Source organism: Saccopteryx bilineata, chromosome 2, assembly GCF_036850765.1.
Source record: "Saccopteryx bilineata isolate mSacBil1 chromosome 2, mSacBil1_pri_phased_curated, whole genome shotgun sequence".
In the NCBI taxonomy this organism is placed as follows: Eukaryota; Metazoa; Chordata; class Mammalia; order Chiroptera; family Emballonuridae; genus Saccopteryx; species Saccopteryx bilineata.
The window spans coordinates 359,013,556-359,034,043 of NC_089491.1; the positions used below are offsets into that span (position 1 = coordinate 359,013,556).

Here is a 20,488-nt window from a genome sequence, read left to right on the forward strand (position 1 = left end):
AGGTATAGAGACTTTGTTCAATCATATCATAGCTGAAAACTTCCCTAAATTAATGCAAGAGAATCTCTCACAAGTCCAAGAAGCACAGAGGACTCCATTAAAGAGAAACCCAAAGAAACCTACACCAAGACACATCATAATTAAAATACCAAAGCTAAGCGATAAAGAGAAAATATTAAAAGCTGCAAGAGAAAAAAAAGTTATCACCTACAAAGGAGCCCCCATAAGGATGACATCTGACTTCTCAACAGAAACACTTGAGGCCAGAAGGGAATGGCAAGAAATATTCAAAGTAATGCAGAACAAGAACCTACAACCAAGACTACTTTATCCAGCAAGGCTATCGTTTAAAATCGAAGGAGAAATAAAAAGCTTCCCAGACAAAAAACAACTCAAGGAATTCATTACAACCAAACCAATGCTGCAGGAAATGTTAAGGGGCCTGTTGTAAACAGATCAAAGTGGGAAAAGAATATAGCAAAAACGGAATGCACCTTTAAAGAAGAAAATGACAATAAACAACTACATATCAATAATAACATTAAATGTAAATGGATTAAATGGTCCAATCAAAAGACATAGGGTAGCTGCATGGATAAGAAAACAGGACCCATACATATGCTGTCTACAAGAGACACATCTTAGAACAAAAGATACACATAGATTGAAGGTAAAAGGATGGAAAAAAAACATTTCATGCAAATGGAAATGAAAAAAAAGCTGGGGTAGCAATACTTATATCAGACAAATTGGACTTTAAAACAAAGGATATAGTAAGAGATAAAGAAGGCCACTACATAATGATAAAGGGAGTAATCCAACAGGAAGATATAACTATTATAAATATCTATGCACCTAATATAGGAGCACCCAAATATATAAAGCAGACTTTGATGGATTTAAAGGGGGAGATCAACAGCAATATTATAATAGGGGATTTCAATACCCCACTAACATCACTAGATAGATCCTCAAGAAAGAAAATTAACAAAGAAATAGCAGACTTATTGGAAACACTAGATCAACTCGATTTAATAGATATCTTCAGAACCTTTCACCCTAAAGCAGCAGAATATACATTCTTTTCAAGTGCTCAAGGTACATTCTCTAGGATAGACCACATGTTAGGGCACAAAAGTGCTCTCAACAAATTTAAGAAGACTGAAATCATATCAAGCACTTTCTCCGATCACAATAGCATGAAACTAGAAATGAACCACACAGAAAAGCTCAAAAATTCTCAAACGCATGGAAACTAAATAGCAGGTTGTTAAATAATGAATGGATTAAGAATGAGATCAAAGAAGAAATAAAAAAATTCCTAGAAATGAATGACAATGACCATAAAACAACTCAAAATTTATGGGACACTGTGAAAGCAGTGCTGAGATGGAAGTTCATAGCACTACAGGCACACTTTCAGAAGCTAGAAAAAGCTCAAATAAACAACCCTGCATCTAAAAGAATTAGAAAAAGAACAGCAAGTAAAGCCCAAATGTAGTAGAAGGAAGGAAATAATAAAGGTCAGAGCAGAAATAAATGACATAGAGGCTAAAGAAACAATACAGAGGATCAATGAAACCAAGAGCTGGTTCTTTGAAAAGGTAAACAAGATCGATGAACCTTTAACTAGACTCACCAAGAAAAAGAGAGAGAGGACTCAAATAAATAAAATTAGAAATGAGAGAGGAGAAATAACAACTGACACAACAGAAATACAAAATATTGTAAGAAAATACTATGAAGAACTGTAATACAAAAAACTAGACAACCTAGATGAAATGGACAAATCCCTTGAAACATACAATCTTCCAAAAATCAATCTGGAAGAATCAGAAAACCTAAACAGACCGATTACACCAAATGAGATTGAAACAATTATCAAAAAACTTCCAACAAAGAAAAGCCCTAGGCCGGATGGCTTCACAGGGGAATTCTACCAAATATTCAAAGAAGAACTAACTCCTATCCTTCTCAAGCTATTTCAAAAAATTCAAGAGGAAGGAAGATTTCCAAGCTCCTTTTATGAGGTGAGCATAATTCTGATTTCAAAACCAGGCAAAGACAACACAAAGAAAGAAAATTATAGGCTAATATCCCTGATGAACTTAGATGCTAAAATTCTTAACAAAATATTAGCAAACTGGATCCAGCAATACATGAAAAAAAAATCATACATTGTGATCAAGTGGAATTCATTCTGAAGAGGCAAGGCTGGTACAATATTTATAAATCAATCAATATGATTCATCACATAAACAAAAGAAAGGAGAAAAACCACATAATAATATCAATAGATGCAAAAAAAAGCATTTGATAAAATCCAGCACCCATTCATGATCAAAACTTCCAGCAAACTGGGAATACAGGGAACATACCTCAACATGATAAAGGCCATCCATGACAAACCCACTGCCAACATCATTCAATGGGCAAAAATTAAAAGCAATCCCCTTAAGATCAGGAACAAGGCAGGGGTGCCCCCTTTCACCACTCTTATTCAACATACAGTGTGTCCGTAAAGTCATGGTGCACTTTTGACTGGTCATGGGAAAGCAACAAAAGAGGATAGAAATGTGAAATCTGCACCAAATAAAAGAAAAACTCTCCCAGTTTCATACCTATTCAGTGCAGTTCAATGTGGGCTCATGCACAGATTTTTTAGGGCTCCTTAGGTAGCTATCCTGTATAGCCTTTACAGACTCGTCACTGGCCTACCAGAACGAGGTTTCTCCACCAAACTGCCAGTTTCCTTCAACTGCTTATCCCACCGAGTAATGTTATTCCTATGTGGTGGTGCTTCGTTATAAACGTGCTGATATTCACGTTGCCCTTTGGTCGCAGATTTGAATTTAGCGAGCCACAGAACACACTGAACTTTCCTCTGTACCGTCCACATCTCGACTGGCATGGCTGTGGGCTGCTCCGCTGTATACACAGTGTTACCTCATCATCTGCAGATGCGCACATGCTGCCACATCATCCTACAGAAACTGGGAGGGCTTTCATTTTATTTGGTGCAGATTTCACATTTTTATCATCTTTTGGTGCTTTCCTGTGACTGGTCAAAAGTGCACCATGACTTTATGAACACACTGTAGTACTGGAAGTCCTTTCTAAAGCAATCAGACAACTAGAAGAAATAAAAGGCATCCAAATTGGAAAAGAAGAAGTAAAATTATCATTATTTGCAGATGATATGATACTGTATATAGAAAACCCTAAAGTTTCAGTCAAAAAACTACTAGACCTAATAAATGAATTCAGCAAAGTGGCAGGGTATAAAATTAATACACAGAAATCAGAGGCATTTTTATACAACAACAATGAACTGTCAGAAAGAGAAATTAAGGAAACAATCCTCTTCACTATTGCAACAAAAAAAATAAAGTACCTAGGAGTAAATTTAACCAAGGAGGTTAAAGACTTGTACTCGGAAAATTATAAAACATTAATAAAAGAAATCAAGGAAGATACAAACAAGTGGAAGCATATACTGTGTTCATGGTTAGGAGGAATAAACATCATTAAAATGTCTATATTACCCAAAGCAATTTATAAATTCAATGCAATACCAATTAAAATATTAATGACATATGTCAAAGATATAGAACACATATTCCAAAAATTTATATGGAACCAAAAAAGAATACGAATAGCCTCAGCAATCTTGAAAAGGAAGAATAAAGCGGGAGGTATCACACTTCCTGATATCAAGTTATACTACAAGGCCATTGTACTCAAAACAGCTTGATACTGGCATAAGAACAGGCATATAGATCAATGGAACATAACAGAGAACCCAGAAATAAACCCACACCTTTATAGACAATTGATATTTGACAAAGGAAGTAAGAGCATATAATGGAGTAAAGACAGTCTCATTAACAAATGGTGTTGGGAAAATTGGACAGCTATCTGCAAAAAAGTGAAACTAGACCACCAACTTACACCATTCACAAAAATAAACTCAAAATGGATAAAAGACTTAAATGTAAGCCATAAAACCATAAGCATCTTAGAAGAAAACATAGGCAGTAAGCTCACTGACATCTCTTGCAGCAATATATAAATATTTGCTGATTTATCTCCACGGGGAAGTGAAATAAAAGACAGGATAAACAAATGGGACTATATCAAACTAAAAAACTTTTGTACAGCTAAAGACAATATGAACAGAATAAAAAGACAAACCACACAATGGGACAAACAACATATTCAACAATATGTCTGATAAGGAGTTAATAACCAAAATTTATAAAGAACTCGTAAAACTCAACACCAGGAAGACAATCCAATAAAAAATATTGTCAAAAGAAATGAATAGACACTTCTTTAAAGAGGACATACAGATAGCCAAGAGATTAAAAAAAATGTTCAACATCACTAATCACTAGAGAAATGCAAATTAAAACCACAATGAGATACCACCTCACACCAGTCAGAATGGTGCTCATTAACAAAACAACACAAGATAGGTGCTGGAGAGGGTGTGGAGAAAGGGGAACCCTCCTGCACTGCTGATGGGAATGCAGACTGGTACAGCCACTGTGGAAAACAGTATGGAGATTCCTCAAAAAATTAAAAATGGATCTGCCTTTTGACCCAGCCATCCCACTTTTAGGAATATATCCCAAGAACACCATATCACCGACTGAAAAAAACAAAAGCACCCCCATGTTTGTCGCAGCATTGTTCACAATAGTGAAGATCTGGAAACAGCCCAAGTGTTCGTCAGTGGACAAGTGGATTAAAAAGTGGTAGTACATATCTACAATGGAATACTATGGGGCCATGAAAAAGAAGGAAATCTTACCTTTTGCAACAACATGGATGGACCTGGAAACTATTATGTTAAGTGAAATAAGCCAGGCAGAGAAAGAAAAATATCATATGACCTCACTCATTTGAGGAATCCAATGAACAATGTGAACTGAGGAATGGAATCGAGACAGAGGAGGTATCAAAGGGACCAGAGGAAAAGAGGACAGAGGGAAAGGGGATGATAGGATGAGATAAACCTGAAGGGACGGGGGAAGGGCACTGTAGGGAGAGAGGTAAAGGAGATTTTGAGGGAAATGTTGGGGAGGGGGAATGCATTCAGATGACCCTAGAATCTATGTAAACACAATTAATTAAATAGAAAAAATTAAAAAAAAATAAGACTTTCTTGCCGATTTGTTACATCAGTGTCCTGAACAAAGTTAAAGGAGAGGATGTTTGGATGTCCACAGGGTCTTGCATGAGTGAAGCTGCTGTAGGTCAGAGAGCAATCTGTTCCAATGGCAATAGTCACCTTGTGTTGTTATCTGGACTCGATGGCAGATCCAGCATAAGCAACACACCGCTGAGCTCTGAGGCTCTGAAGCTGTTGGAACAGTTGAAAAATTCTTGCTGGGAGCAGTGTAGGTAATGACTGGCATTATAGTTAGTCCGGAGTGAAGGGAGAGCAAAATCCTTTAAAAGGAGCAAATCCTTTAAGAGTCCTACAATTTCCATTTCATGGCAAACTAGAGAATAAAAGCATGTCCTCATTCAAGAGGGGATGCAGCCCCAGGTTTGACCAATCCTGACATGGTAAGGATATAATTCTTTATTTTAAGGTTTGATCAGGAATTTGTACTGATATTTTTTAAATGCCTCTTGCCTCGGATGAGTTAATCTTACATTTTTTATTGGACATATTAGTGTGGTTTCAAATATGAAAATCTAGAATTATTAGTGTTTTATACTTGATTTTTATATCTATTTCCATAGGTGGAATTGGTTTCTAATTTTTGCTTTATGTCTTTTTTTCTCTTCTTCAGCAAATGAGGTAGCTTCTATTTCATTTTAGGTTGTAGAATGCCTTCTGTAGAGCCTGGGGATTATTTGTCCCTTGAAAGTTTGAAAAATCTAGAAAGCTTCCTGGCTCAAGGATTTTTAAAAATTGGAACATAATTTACATAAAGCATACAGATCTTAAGTGTGCAGCTCACTGGATTTTACACCTATGTACCCACTGCACAGGTCAAGATGTAGAACACATACATATATCACCACAGAAATTTCCATCATGCCCTCTCCTAGTCAATACCCACCTAGGTCTGGAGGGAACCACTATTCTGGTTTCTATCACCATAAATTAGATTTGCCAGTTCATGAATTTTATATAAATGAAATCATACAACACTGTTTTGAATATGAATTTTTTTACTCAACATATGTGTTCTTGAGATTTATCCATGTTGTCTGAATCATTATAATCCATTCTTTTTCATTGCTATATAGTATGCCATTGAAATAAATATGCCATAATTTGCTTATCCATTCTCCTGCTGATGGACACTTGGGTTTTTTAATGTTAGCTGCTACAACTAAGATTCTGTGGAAAATTCTATTACACACCATTTTGGAGACATTTGTCTTTATTAATTTTGGGTATTTCAAGAATGAAATTTCTGCTGGTAAATGTTAAACTTTAAGAAACTGCAAGCAGTTTGCAAGGTGGTTTTACTATTTTACATTTTTACTAGTGATGTATGAGAGTGTTAATTGCCGCATCGCAGATCCTTGCTAACATTTGATATTGTCAGTGTTTCATTTTAGCCATTCTAATTAAATCCTAAGATTTCAATTTGCATTTCCCTGATAAGTAATAATGTAGAGCATATTTTTATATGCTTATTGTTGGCCTAAGAACTTTCACTAGAGGTAATTTATATTTTTTTCAGTTTATTTCATATTTGTTGATTTAAAGATTAAGTCATATATTTTTTTCTATTTTATTTATTTTAGTGATCTATATAGATACCATATATATTGTTGAGCCAATATTTTTCCATTTGTCTTTGCTTAGAGAATATCTCATCCAGGTTTTCAAATTTATTTGAGAAGTTTTAGGTAGATTATTTTCTTTTGCATATTTATTTATTTTTAAATTGAATTTATTGAGTACAGGTTCAAGTGTGCAACTCAATAAAACATCATCTGCTCACAGCATCACGTGCCCATCGCCCAGCAAAGTCTCTTTCCATCCCTATTTTCTCCTCTCTGACCCCACCCTCCTTTCCCTCTGCCTATCACCACACTTTTGTCTGTATTTACATACTATATATCAATATATGAAGGTTTAAAATTTTTACTTTGTGGCTATAACCTTTTTCTTATTCCTAATGCTCATACTTACTTTTATCTTTAAAAAAAATAGGTTGGTCTGACCAGGCGGTGGCATAGTGCATAGAGCATTGGCCTGGCATGCCAAGGACCCAGGTTCAAAACCCCAAGGTTGCTGACTTGACCAAGAGCTCATCAGGCTTGAGCACGGGCTCACCAGCTTGAGTGTGGTGTTGCTGGCTTGAGTCCAAAGGTTGCTGGCTTGAAGCCCAAGGTTGCTGGCTTGAAACTCAAGGTTGCTGGCTTGAGCAGAGTCACTGGCTCTGCTGGAGCCTCCTGATCAAGGCACATATGAGAATGGCAATCAATGAACAACTAAGGTGCCCCAACAAAGAATTGTTGCTTCTCATCTCTTTTCCTTCCTGTTTGTCTCTGTCTGTCTCTCTCACTCACTCGCTAAAAAGAAAAAAAAAGAGAGAGATTGGCCAGTCTTGTCTGTTTTGTTGCTCTTTTGACAACAAAAGCTCAAATTATTTTTATTGATTTTACTGCTTTCATATTTTCCAACTTATTAATACATGCTTTTAGCTTTATCAATCACTTTTTTAATCATAATTATTTGAATTTTTGCCACTTTTTAAATCCTTTTTAGCTTAAACTTTATTCATTTATTTTCATTAACTAGAAAATAGTTTATTAGTAAAAACTGGGCATAGATTTTTTTCTATGATGCATCCCTAAGCTAGAGGCATACAGAAGTGTTCAACTGCTTCCTCAGTTTGACCTACAACTTCACATGCTTTTATAGTTTTCTTTTATTATATTTGGGAGAGGACAAATAAATTACTCAACTCTTATGACTTACAGGTATTTGATTTAAAAATATCTTTTTGAAAGTTCTGAAATCTGTATATGTGTGTGTATATGTATATTTATAAGTTCATACTGTAATACAAGTTATTCTTAATTTTAAAAAGGTAAAACAAAAGCAACAAATGGGAAACCAAAGTATCGTTTCAGAATTCCTCCTCCTGGGCGTGCCCATTGAACCTATCAATGACACCAGTTCTATGCCCTGTTCCTAGCCATGTATCTTACCGCCGTCCTGGGGAACCTCATCATACTCATTCACCTGGGCTCCCACCTCCACACACTCATGTATTTGTTTCTCAGCAATTTATCTTTCTCTGTCCTCTGCTTCTCTTCTGTAACCAGTCCCAAATTGTTGAACAACATGCAGAACCAAGTCCCATCCATTCCCTATGCAGGCTGCCTGCCCAGATGTACTTCTTTTTGCTTTTTTGAGAGCTTTCTCCTTGTGGCTATGGCCTATGATCACTATGTGGCCATCTGCTTCCCCCAGCATTACACTATCAACATGAGCCTCAAGTCTGTCTCTCTCTCTGGTGTTGCTGTCCTGGGTGCTGATCACTGTCATCTCTTTGCTGCACACCCTGCTCACAGCTTGGCGGCCTTTCTGTGCTGATAATGTGATCCCTCACTTTTTCTGATATGTCTACTCTGCTAAAGTTAGCCTGTTCTAACATTCAGATCAATGAGATGATGATATTTGCCTTGGGCGGGCTTGTTATTATTGTTTCATTCCTCCTGATCTTTTCATCATGTGCCTGAATTGTACCCTCCATCATCAAGGTCCCTTCTGCTAGGGGTATCCACACTGCCTTCTCCCGCCTGTCTGTGGTGTCACTGTTCTATGGGACAATCATTGGCCTGTACTTGTGCCCTTCAGCCAACAATTCTACTGTTAAGGAGATGGTCATGGTGATGGTTAACACTGTGGTGACACCCATGCTGAACACTGTCATCTACAGCCTGAGGAACAGAGACATGAAGGGAGCTTTGCAAAGAGTCTTTTCAAAGTGGAAACTTCAGTTTTTTTCTGAGATAGTGACTCTATAGATTAAAGTATGTTTATAAACAGTAGGTGTAAAAATGACAGTGAGTAGTATTTTAAAGGTCTAATGCAGCCCCACAGCACTTCCAGAAGGAGTTTTCCCAGATGTCACTAGTGGCAGGTCATTGTGCCTCTTGGGTTTATCACTGTATCTTGAATATGATGCAGCACAAGGCTAGACATGTAGTGGCTGTATCATTTTTAATAATCATTATTATTAATAATAATTTAATCTTGAATAAATACCACCTAACCTTGTTATTTATTGTTCTTAAAGTAGGTATAGCAGTTCATAATTCTCTGATAAATTCAAATTACTCTGCCACTTCAATACTTTGTTTCTGCCAAGCGTATCAATTCCGTGAAGAATATCTTCTAATTTATTATGTACATGCTCTTATAATTTTTATTCTCCAGGCTCAAGGTTTAAAACTTTGGAACAAGAACATCCTCAGGAGGCTCTAAGGCCCCCCACCTCGGAATTAAAAGAGATACAAATTAAGTGCATATGCATGTAAACTGTCAAATAGAAAAACTGACACAGAGCAGGTGCACCCATCCTCAGGCCTCCCCGAGGACCACGCTGCCCTCCCTTGGGTCATGCCCACAGCCAGGAGTTGAGATTTTGACTTGCGAATAATCCTGAGGACACAGAAGTCTTCCCCATATTGCTCATCAGATGTGTTTGTACCCTACTTCTATTTCATCACCACCCACCTCAGCTGGGACTCCCTGAAGCTGCTTCACAGAAGCTTAGGGAATGCATGCTTTCTCACTGTGCTGTTAGAACTTCTACAGGCAAGTATCAACAAATGAAGAAAAGTTAGTAGACAGCCAGGGGGGAAAGCCAAGGTGAATAATCTGAATAGATGGTTCTCATGGGGACAGATTTAATGGAGCACACAGGAGAGGCTTAAAAGTTCTAAGGCATATTCTCAATGAGATTCTGAAAGATCTTGTCTAGTTAAACCAAGAGAATTTGGCAAAGAAAGGTGCTAGGCAAGAAAGAGTTCTTGGGAAAACCCCTCTCCTCAATTTTTTTTTAAAAAGAGAGAAAATATAGATGAGTACTTACATATTTGAGATGGAAAAAATAATTTCAAATGTCACAGCAAAGACAGAAGTCATAAAGTAAAAGAGTTATGTACTTGATTACATAAAATAAAGAATTGAGTATGTCAGAAAAAGATTTCATACTTGCATGAATGTAGAAAAACCCAGGCCTGGCCAGTTGGCTCAGCACTAGAGCATCGGTCTGGTATATGGAAATCCTGGGTTTGATTACCTGTCAGGGCACACAGGAGAAGGGACTATCTGCTTCTCCACCCATCCCTTCTTCTATCTCTCTTCCCCTTCCAAAACCATGGCTTGAATGGTTCAAGAAAATTGGCTCCGGGCACTGATGATGGCTCCATGGCCTCGCCTCAGGCACTGAAATAGCTCAGTTGCAGAGCAACGAAGCAGTGGCCCCAGATAGACAAAGCATCGCCCTGGAGGAGGCTTGCCGAGTGATCCCAGTTGGGGCGCCTGCAGGAGTCTGTCTCTTGGTCTCCCTACCTCTCACTTAATAATAATAAAAAAAGAAATAAAAATCCAGTCTCCCTCACAGAGAAATGCAAACTAAAACGGTCATGGAAATAATGATTCACTTATCATATTGTAAATATTTATATATTTTTTAAATGATAATTACTAGGGTTGGTTAGGGTTAGGAAAGTGGCTTTCTCATATTGAATTGGTAGAAAAGTTAAATGGTTCAATCTGTCTAGCTGGTAATTTGGCAATATTCATAAAAGTGTTAAAAATACATACATGCATATGGTCCATTCAAAGACATAGCCATGCAAAGACATATCAAAACATTGCCTTTTATAGTGAAAAACTGGGAATAAGCTAATGCAGGGGTCCCCAAACTTTTTACACAGGGGGCCAGTTCACTGTCCCTCAGACCACTGGAGGGCTGGACTATAAAAAAACTAGGAACAAATCCCTATGCACACTGCACATATCTTATTTTAAAGTAAAAAAACAAAACGGGAACAAATACAATATTTAAAATAAAGAACAAGTAAATTTAAATCAACAAACTGACCAGTATTTCAATGGGAACTATGCTCCTCTCACTGACCACCAATGAAAGAGGTGCCCCTTCTGGCCTTCCGGAAGTGCAGTGGGGGCCGGATAAATGGCCTCAGGGGGCCGCATGTGGCCCGCCGGCCGTAGTTTGGGGACCCCTGAGCTAATGGGTCAAGGTGGAGGGGTTGATTAAGGAAATCTTGTTGCAGCTATAAAATGATACAGCCACTAAAAACAATGAAACAGGTGCATTTATTAATATAGAATTAAAAAAAACCCAATGAGACTGTGGTGGGAGGGGGAGGGGGACAACAGGAAGGTGCTCGAGTGTGGAGGAGGGTGAGGGACACGATGCCAAAAATCAGACAGAAGTGAAGAAACGGGAGGCCTGTGTTTGCAGGGAGGTGCAGGTCCATTCCCATCTTCCCTCACTTCACAAGTTTGCTAATGAGTCTTGCTAAGGACACTAATAAAACCATTGATCACTAATTGGCCTCCTCCACTCTCCTCTCTGAGGTCTAGTTTCTTTCTGTAAAATGAAAAAAAAGAACCAAAATGAAAGCAACTTCTTTCTGGCTATCCCTTCCCTCTGGCCTTATTACAGGATTGCGTAAAACTATCAGCAAATCCCCAGTCTCCCCAGCCCCTAAGACCCAATTACCCTGAACTCACATTTGGGAGCTAATTAGAGGATTCTGTTGGTGGAACTTGCAAGTACTCCATTCCCCAGGCCTGACCCTGGCTGCTTCTGTGGGAACCTTCATTAGAACACCTGCTGGAGGAGTGTGCCTCCTGAGGCCCAGTGGAGCTGGGGAATTGAGCAATGTTTATCACTTAGTTGTCTCCTCTCTAACAAACCAAAAAATACAAAAGTGTTTGGGGGCCCAAGAGATGAATCATGTCAGTGGGGTGCAGGGCAGCAGCTTCTACAGGTCTGAGTCCTTCACTAGCTCATTTAAGGGAAGTGAGGCCAGTGTGGTTCAAAGGGTGTAACACTGGTGGGAAGGCTGGAGTATTTTGGTGGGTGGTGTTGGGTGGGGTGAATTTGAGCTCTGGTCCTTATTTGAGAGAGAGCAGAAACTGCAGAATATGGCAACTCCTACTTGAAACTCAATGGAATTTTAGCATCTCCTACATTACACTTGTCAGCTCAATAATTCTGTATTTCAATTCATTGAACCCTCAGAATAATCATTTGAAGTACATACTATGATTCCTATTTCACAGATGAGAAAACTGAGGCCCACAGGAAGAAATGACTTGCCCAAAACAGCCAGCTAGTAGCAGTGTGAGCCCATAAGTCAGATCGATCAGCTCTTTCGTCCTATACCTTCTTCACTTGAGCACAGTTGGTTTAATGTATGGGCTTCTCAGCTTGTTGCCTGGCATGTTTGATTCACATTTGCTTTTCCTTGTACCCTAATCTGGACAACTACTTGTAAATACCAAGTAAAGGTTTAGTCTTTTAGGGCCTGATATCATCTCCTCAGAGCCTACAAACATAAATTCTGAAGAAAGGGGCATTTTCTAGCTGATGTCCCAAGCTTCCTTCCCAAGCTCATTCTTTCTTCAGTTTCCATTATTGCTACCTCCCAGGCCTTCACATCTCTGCCTGGCTCACTGCTACGCACTCCAATCTGGGCATCTCTCCAGTGGGTGAAGCCCACGAACCCACTTTTACCCATCAGAGATCCACTGTACATGAATTGTTCCTGGGTTTATAACCTGTTCCCAACCTATTGCCTGTCCATTTATTGCCCATGGTCCATTATTTCTCTCTAGCCTTCAGCATCCTGTATGGGCCTGAGTATTAACCCATTGTAGTTGGTAAAGGAAAAAAAGCCCAAGATACATGCAAGGGACTAATTTTACAAATAAAGGAATTAACGTTAAGAAAGAAGATTCACGTAGACTTAAGTAGAAGAGACTGGATTAGAATCTGGGTCTCCAGACGTCCTAAGGCTCTCTTCACTCAACTGTACTGCATTTCTACTTTCAGAGTTTCATTTCTGAGACAGCATATAGAGTCAGTATTGCTGTTAGTTTAGAATTCTTTGGTGACTTACTAGAGGAGGGCAAGAAGGGAGGCAAAAATACTGGACTAACAGTCAGCCCTTGGTGGCTGCCCTATCTGCGAACTCTATAGACTTTGAAAAGTTATTTAGGCTGTCTGTGCATACCTCTGCTTTACTTTATTGCGAAGTGGGATAATAAAAAGCTGGTCTTCCCACTCTCTAATCCTGGCCCTGGTTGTGGGTGACACTCAACTGTGTAATTACAATATTCAAATGAGAACATAGATTTCAAATCTGTGTTTTGTAAATACTGTTATGTGCTAACAGAATAAGAAGAGAAATTATACTCTTGTTATAATTCCCTTGATTCCTAAGAGTGCCTTTCTCTGCTCTAAACACACGGGAAGCCTCTGGCTGGTAGAAAGGATGTGCGAGAAGGAGGCAGTGTTGAGATGTGTATGAGAGTGTCTCCAAGTGTATGTAGATGCCTATGGAGTGAGTATAAAGTGACATCTGCCGAGCTTCACAGATGGCTCAAAGGTTCACAGGTATGCTGGGGGATCGCTTTGTAAGTTATATAATTGTCTAACCACTATGCTGTATACCTGAAACTAATATTGAATGTCAACTGTAATTAAAAATAAACCTTTTTTTTTTTTTAAGTTTACAGGTATGTTGAGAACTGATAACATCAGGAACATTTTCTTTGGATATGAGCTACCTGAAATATTGCTAGAATTTTCTTAGTGCCAGGAGGCTGCAAACCTATTGTTGGTGGCACAGGGAACTGTGAAAAGTGTACACCGGTCCCCATCAAGACTGGTCACTATCTTGGACTGAAATTACATTTAAGATGCATTAAAAGTGTTGGGGGGAGGAGGTGTTGCTGGTGGTGCAGGATGAGGTTGGTGTGGAAGGAAGAGTGAAATTTGAATTTTCAGAGCCAGGAGAGGGAATGGATCCACTGGGAGAATTTTTTAAGATAGTTCAGTTTAGGTCTTAATTCAGAAGAGAAGGAGAAATGAACAAGATGACTGATGACAGATTCATATCTCTTCCAAGCCTCTACTCTTGATCTAGTGAGCCCAGTGGCTTTATATTGGATGGAGAGGATGACTTACTCTTTTTCTCGAAGATGAGGATGATAGAAGACACTTTGAAGGCTGGAGAGAAAACATTACAGTCAAGTCACCCTATTCCCACCCTCCACATTTTCACTATTAGCACTTTTTAAAAACTTATTTTTTGTTTTTTAAATTACAGAATTCAGTGAAAAAGTTCAAATAAAAGTATATGGAGCCTGAGCAGGAGGTGGTGCAATGGATAGAGCATTGGCCTGGGATGCTGAGGACCCAGGTTCAAAACCCTGAGGTCTCCTCCAGCTTGAGTGTGGGTTCACCAGCTTGAGCGTGGGGTTGCTGGCTCAAGCGTGGCATCATAGAAATGACCCCATGGTTGCTGGCTTGAGCCCAAAGGTTGCTGGCTTGAAGCCCAAGGTCACTGGCTGGCGCCCAAGTTTGCTGGCTTGAGCAAGGGGTCCCTGGTTCTGCTGTAGCACCTTGATTAAGGCAAATATGAGAGAGCAACCAATGAACTACTAAGGTGCTGCAACAAAGAATTGATGCTTCTCATCTCTCTTCCTGTCTGTCTGTCTGTCTCTGTCTCTCTCTCTCTCTCTCTCTCTCTCTCTTGCTAACAATAAATAAATAAATAAATAAATAAATAGTATATGGAGTAAAAACTAAAATTTCTTCTCCATTTCCCACCACTCTTCCCACTTCCATTTCTTCCAGGGAGGAATCACCATCCACAGCCTGGGTTTATTCGCCAGAACTTTTTCACCCCATACACACATACATGTCACATTATCATCCTTTCTAAATTTAGCAATATGTGCTATACACTTTGTCATGTCAACACCTTAATTCTTATTTTTAAACAAAAATATACATTTTATTAAAATTATGTAAATAAATTAGGAAGCAAAATTATTTACATGATGACCTTAGCCGGGTAGCTCAGTTGGTTAGAGCATTGTCCCAATATGCCAAGGTTGTGGGTTGAATCTCCAGTCATTGGGACACACACAAAAATCAACCAACGAGCCTGACCTGTGGTGGCGCAGTGGATAAAGCGTCGACCTGGAACGCTGAGGTTGCCGGTTCAAAACCTGAGGCTTACCCAGTCAAGGCACATATGGGAGTTGATGCTTCCTGCTCCTCCCCCCTTCTCTCTCTCTCTCTCTCTCTCTTTCTCTCTCTTCTCTAAAAAAAAATGAATAAATAAAATTAAAAAAAAAAATCTCTGTAAAAAAAAAAATCAACCAACGAATACATAAATAAGTGAAACAACAGATCAATGTTTCTCTTTCTCTCTCCCTTCTCTCTCTCTAAAATCAATGGATTAAAAAAAAGAAAAAAACAAAACAAAACAGAATAATAAATTTGGAAGCCTTAAGTTACCTGATTTTAAGACTTACTATTAAGCTACAATAATCAAGACAGTGTGTATTAGTATAAGAATAATCATATAGGTAAATGGAATAGAATAGTGTCTAGAAGTAGACTTACACATACATGGCCAGTTGACTTTTGACATAGGTGCCAAGTTAATTTAATAAAAAAAAGAATAGTTATGGCCCTGGCTGGTTGGCTCAGTGGATAGAGCACTGGCCTGGCATATGGATGTCCCAGATTCGATTCCCTATCAGGGCACACAAGAGAAGTGATCATCTGCTTCTCTACCCTTTCCTCTCCACTTTATCTTCCTCTTCCCTTCCTGCATCCAGTGGCTTGATTGGTTTGACTGTAGGCCTGGGACACGAAGAATAGGTCTGTTGGTCTGAGTGCATAAGTCTCATGTGCTAAAAATAACTTGGTTGATTTGAGGGATTGCTGGGTGGGGGTTGCTGGGTGGATCCTGGTCAGGGCACATGAGAGAGTCTGTATCACTGTCTCCCCTCCTCTTACTTTAAAATTAAAGAGAAAAAAAAAAGGAGCAAATAACCTGTATCACCAAATTGGCTGTTCCAGAGGAGGCAGGGGTTGGGGTATTCCTGAAGACTCTCTGCTGCTGTTGAACGGACTCCCGAGCTTAAATTCTGGTCCCACCACTTAATAGCTGTGCTAATCACCCATTCACTCTTTCAGAGGGGGAAAGTCTTAAGAGCATTGCCTTTGGCACCAGACTGCCTGGTTTGAACCTGGGCTCTGCCTCTCACTAGCTGTATCCATCACCTTGGACCAGTCACCTTACCTCTTTGTGCCTCTTCCTTTCCAATGGGGGTTATAATAATACAATAGTATTTACTTCATAAGATTGAGAATTTAAGTAGAGACACATGTAAAATACTTAGCATGATTCTTGACACATAGTAAGTTCTAATTAGGTTATTATATAATATTATTAATAATAATCAGCTGTTTTTACTATATAATTTAACACTGGGGAACAAAATTTTTGTTTCATCCACAAAAACACTTGTTCTTACCTAATTTGAGTGTGCTGATCTCAAATCTGACATTAGTTTTTCTCTGTAAGCTACAGCTTTTTGCAATTAAAGATTTTAGGTTTTCATCTTATTGTAAAATTTTCAACATTTAGTTTAACATAATGAAGTAGAATGTATTCTTGGGCATCATCTTTGTGAAAATATAGTAATTTATATAATGCAGTAAACACACTGATACACTAAAAGATATGATTGCATCAGAATTTGTCTACAATTTCAAAATAGAACATATTAAAACACTTATTTTAATCATAAAATTTGCGCAAAACTTATTTAAATTCTATTCAGGCAAAAATTTGCGTTTGTAGCTCTTGTGTTTGTGTACTTGTTGAGGACAATCTCCTTTGATGCTCCAGCAGTAGTCTGCTCATCACTAACAGCTCCAAGATTTTCAGGAAACTTATCAAGGTGACTGTTCAGGAAGTGAATCTTAATGCTCATGTTACATCCAATGTCGCAGAAAGCCAACAGCATCCTTTGAATGAGAAGTTCATAGTTTTCTGATTTTTTGTTGCCAACGAAGTTCATTGTAACTGCCACAAAAGACTGACATGCTGCTTTCTCCTCCTTATTCATCTTCCTGGCAAATTCTTCGTCACGTATGAGGATTTGAATTTGAGGTCCATCAAATACACCTGCTTTTATCTTCTCAAAAAACAAAGCAGGAAAAGCAGAAACAATATGTTGAAAGCATTCATTTTCTCTATTCAAAGCCTGAACAAGCTGCTTCATTAAACCAAGTTTGATGTGAAGTGGGGGAAAATGATCCTGTCTCGATTAACTACAGGTTCATTCACAATATTTTGCATCCTTACTTCCAGAGCTTCACGTTTTGGCCACTCCTTCTGTGTCCAGTGTTTCTCCTGAGCTCAGCTGTCCCACAAACACAGAAAGCAAGGATACTTCGTGAAACCTCTCTGTTGTCCTAGCAGGAAATTTACCATTTTAAGATCCACACAAATGATCCAGTTATGCTCCTCATACTTCAGAAAGTCGAGGACAATTTTGTCATAATCTTCTTGCAGATGAGTTGAATAACCAATTGGAACCGCTGCATAAACATTATCGTTGTGTAGGAGAACACATTTCAGACTCCGTTTAGAGCTGTCAAGAAATAGCCGCCATTCTGTTGGACTCTAAGTGGTAACACCTAGCTGGCTGAGAAGACTACTGATATCATGACAGTAAACAAACATCCTTGTGCATCCAGACCTTCTGCAGTCACAGGTCAGAAACATGTCACAGCTGTTAAATGGCAACCCTGGTCAACACTTGTGCCTTGATAAATGGGCCTTGGCATGGATCTCTGTTTCTGACATCTGGTGGGTAGTGTCCCTGGTTCCTCAGGCCACTGAAAGGTGAGCTCCTCCTGGCTTTTCATCAGTCTTGTCTCTAAACCCCACCTCGATGAACACTGGAGTTGTGATTGCTCTCAACAGAATTCACCAATCTTAGTTAACAGAGTGTCTAACTTTTCCACTATCAGACTCTCCGGATAACCTGTCACAAAGGAATGTAAAATTGGGAAGACATTTGATAAAACTTGGGTCTGGATTGTGGACTCTTGCTGTAAACTAAAGTTGGTCAGGTTGTTTGGGCACAGCTGCCACCCTTCCACGCAATTGTCAGGCATTAGAATTCATAAGTTAATACAAATGTGTAATACTAGTGGCTGAGGCCAGGCAGGTTCAGACTGGATTCGGCAGATGGCAGAGAAACTGCAGAGCTGGAAAGCATCAGGCCATCCCTGTTTATTGGAGGCTCACAAAGACAGGCAAGCAAATAAACAACGAAAGGGAAAGAGCTGATGAACAAAGGAAAATCTGCTATTCGCAGTAAGGGCAATGGGGCAAGGAAAACCACACCTCACGGTGGAGGGAGAGTGATCTGGGAGAATCCTACCCAGGGGAAGCACCCATAGCCTTATATAGGCTCCACACACGTGCCTCTGCCATGTGCTCACATACTAATCAGGCAAAGTGCTTGCAGCTGGTAAACCTGTGAGCAAGCCTAACACAGCTGCCCCACAAAATACTTTCCTGATAACTTTATAAAAGCACTCAAAAATATTATTCAACAAATCCCACCAAAGAAATTACAACATTTTACGCTCAAAGTGGACAATTATAAGTAAAGGGAAGGCATAGGTTTAGAGGAAGAATAAAAGACCCTAAAAATCAACAATCTTAATAAATCAAAAAGATTACTGTCCTGGCTGGTTGGCTCAGCAGTAGAGCGTCGGCCTGGTGTGTGGGGGGACCCGGGTTCGATTCCCAGCCAGGGCATATAGGAGAAGCGCCCATTTGCTTCTCCACCCCCGCCCCCTCCTTCCTCTCTGTCTCTCTCTTCCCCTCCTGCAGCCAAGGCTCCACTGGAGCAAAGATGGCCCGGGCGCTGGGGATGGCTCCTTGGCCTCTGCCCCAGGCGCTAGAGTGGCTCTGGTCACTGCAGAGCGACACCCCAGAGGGGCAGAGCATCACCCCCTGGTGGGCAGAGCGTCACCCCTGGCGGGTGTGCCAGGTGGATCCCGGTCGGGCGCGTGCGGGAGTCTGTCTGACTGTCTCTCCCCGTTTCCAGCTTCAGAAAAATACAAAAAAAAAAAAAAAAAAAAAAGATTACTGAATATCACAATGTTTAGTTTATTTTTACATTTTAAATAAGTGAAAAAAACTTTATAAAAATAGCCTTTTTTTAAAATAAGAAACACCATATTTATTGTAAGACTTCTGATGTTCGCCTTAAAATTGCCATATGGTTCGTCACTGAGATTGTTCTGTTCAGATTGAAAATTGCTTCATTTCAGCACAATGTTTTGGTATGGAACTGTTTGAAAGCATAAGCAATCTATTTTTGTTTTTCCACTATCTAATTTTTTTCTGGCATACTATAAATGGCAGAAATGTTTATGAGACTTACAGTAGGTGTTCTTTTAAAAATTAAAATATAGGTGACCACAATGTCTAGAAACATAGGGAACCCATATTTCTTAATAGACTGAACTCTTGATTATTTCATCTAGGGCAGTGGTCGGCAAACTCATTAGTCAACAGAGCCAAATATCAACAGTACAATGATTGAAATTTCTTTTGAGAGCCAAATTTTTTAAACTTAAACTATATAGGTAGGTACATTTCTTCTCGAGGTAGCGCCCGCATGTGGTATCTTGTGGAAGAGCCACACTCAAGGGGCCAAAGAGCCTCATGTGGCTCGCGAGCTGCAGTTTGCTGACTGGGGTCTAGGGTATGCTGTAGGCACAAGTTTATTCCATGAAAATTAGGAACAAATCATCTGAGGGAATGCATTGTGGTTGGATATACAAAGTTTAATGGAAATGCTACTTTAGTGCACATTGTTCTTTGCAGTTTTGCACCGCTTATTATTGAAATATGAATTGCTAGTAAGGAACAGCATGTTGAACATCTCATAGAATATCAATAAACTACTTGTTATGTATATTTGTTTATGTTCCCAGACTTTATGGCCACTTGAACAATTTTAACTCAGAAGACTGAAGAATAATCACATATATTAAACCATGTTAGAATAATCAATATGAAAAAGAGATATTACTCTGTAAAGCATCTCTTATATACAATTTTTCCTAATTGATTTTGTTTTTTTTATTTTTTTAATTTATTTTTATTTTTTTGTATTTTTCTGAAGCTGGAAACAGGGAGAGACAGTTAGACAGACTCCCGCATGCGCCCAACCGGGATCCACCCGGCACGCCCACCAGGGGCGACGCTCTGCCCACCAGGGGCGATGCTCTGCCCCTCTGGGGCATCGCTCTGCTGCGACCAGAGCCACTCTAGCGCCTGGGGCAGAGGCCAAGGAGCCATCCCCAGCGCCCGGGCCATCTCTGCTCCAATGGAGCCT

At 39.3% G+C, this 20,488-nt stretch overlaps 1 protein-coding gene and 1 pseudogene across 1 annotated transcript in view; one reads left to right on the top strand and one right to left on the bottom strand.

The window, feature by feature from the left end:
* Nucleotides 1–20,488, bottom strand: part of RAP1GAP2 (RAP1 GTPase activating protein 2) — a 490,286-nt gene that overhangs the window by 58,658 nt on the left and 411,140 nt on the right. The gene's annotated exons all lie outside the window — the stretch shown is intronic.
* On the top strand, nt 8,091–9,015 carry LOC136322652 (olfactory receptor 1468-like; annotated as a pseudogene).